The sequence below is a fragment of the Corvus brachyrhynchos genome, unplaced genomic scaffold (genome assembly GCF_000691975.1).
Source record: "Corvus brachyrhynchos isolate BGI_N302 unplaced genomic scaffold, ASM69197v1 C11969125, whole genome shotgun sequence".
Lineage (NCBI taxonomy): Eukaryota > Metazoa > Chordata > Aves > Passeriformes > Corvidae > Corvus > Corvus brachyrhynchos.
Genome location: NW_008245839.1, coordinates 1 through 1,734, shown reverse-complemented (window position 1 = coordinate 1,734; position 1,734 = coordinate 1). Strand labels below are relative to the sequence as shown.

Sequence of the window (1,734 nt, the reverse complement as noted above, 5' to 3'; positions counted from 1 at the left end):
CCATCCAGCCTGGTCTTGAACACTTCCAGGAATGGGACATTGGAGAGAGTAGAGCATGTTTCAGTTCAGTGCAGACTCACTAGAAATTGGTCTAATTAATTAAAATTTAGTCATCTGAAAGAAAAAAAGACTCCACATATTTAAGTGTGTTTAAATTCATGGTTGAATTATACTGGTGGTTGAGAGGAAGCTAGAGAACATCATTGATGTTCACCTAGTGAAGTTGCTGAAAGCTAGGCAATCAGATACCCAGTTTACATTTATCCTGTTCCTGGAATAAGATCTACAAATAAAGTCATAAGTGCTTGAAGTAATTCTACAGTCTCTAGTAGGTGGAAATCCATGTAGCTTAAGGAAGCCCCCAAACTACTGCATGACATTGTTTCATTGTATGCCATGTATTAAAATATTTGGCTTTATTTTAAGAACCTGACGTTGTCAGTGGACATACTTCTGGCATTAAAAAGGCCTTATGGAGCAGTGATGACAAACAGATTCTTTCAGCTGATGATAAAACTGTCCGGTAAGAAAAAGTAACTTTCAGCTTGCTTTATTGTCATCCCCTTGTGTGAGGATACAGTTATGTTATTTTGGTAAAGAATATAAGTAACACAAGTTATCTGATCCTAGATTATGTAGCTGCATGCCTGATACAGCTCTGATCTGCTGTCAGAGATCATTTTGCTAACAGTCCTAATTTACCCCATAAACACGTGCATAAACATCATAGATGTGTTCTCCCTGGTAAGAACAGGTGGTCTTTGAGAACTGCATAGAATAAATTCATGCCTTTTGTAATCCTAAAGAAGATGGATTTATAGATGAGGTCTCTTGCATACACACTGTCCTGAGCTCTATTGCTGCTTTGTCTTCTTCAGTTTCCTAGTGTTCAAGATAGGCAGGAGCCTAGTCCTGTTTGTTTTCCTCCAAATTGTAGGAATAGAGATGCAGCAGTCAGCTAATGAATAAAGAATCCTACTTGTCATAGCAGAACAATTTAATTTCTGTTTAGATACCCCTTGCATTGCTAGATAGAAAACTGTATTATCTTCAAGGAACTGTAAAGTGGGATTAGTACGTCTTTGTCTTTTGAGGCAAAAAGGAAGAGTGGACTCTTCAAGCCTTGCTTCTAGAAAGATCTATTACTTAGGAGACTTAAACCAAGATTTTTAATCTCCAAGAGAATCACTGAGTAGTTAAATGGTGTGTATATACCATTTAATATTGTGCCATTAAGCTGCAAAGGTAGAAGTATTTTAAAAAAAGGAATGTCTTAAGCTTGGCCTAGGTGAGAATGCAGATAAAGCCACTGAATATCTGAAGTACCTGTAGAATCAAACGATGATCCTTGATGGGTGCCTTTTTTAATCCAGGTCTTGCCATGGATGTGAGGTGGAAATTGTTTGATTTGCAGAAGTAGTCTGAGAGGTTTTTTTTCCCTTTTTGTTTCCTTTTAAGCCTCTGGGACCGGAGTACCATGACTGAAGTGAAGTCACTAAATGTGGCAATGTCAGTGAGCAGCATGGAGTATGTTCCAGAAGGACAGATACTGGTGATAACCTATGGGAAGACTATTGCTTTTCATAGTGCAGAAACGTGAGTCCACAACTTGAACTTTCACAGGTTGAGTCATGGGCTTCTTGTGGGTGAAAACTGGCTGTACAAGGCCAGAATCCCCAAGCTGTCAAAACCAGCATCTCTGTGATGTCTTAAGAAAACAAGTTACACGCTTAA

The 1,734-nt window shown here is 38.6% G+C and overlaps 1 long non-coding RNA gene across 1 annotated transcript; it reads left to right on the top strand.

The window, feature by feature from the left end:
• The first annotated feature begins 30 nt into the window (after positions 1-30).
• On the top strand, positions 31-1,586 carry LOC108449442. Its single transcript, XR_001865605.1, has 2 exons — positions 31-523; positions 1,459-1,586. It is a non-coding gene; the product is annotated as an uncharacterized LOC108449442 (long non-coding RNA).
• The last annotated feature ends 148 nt before the right edge of the window (positions 1,587-1,734 follow it).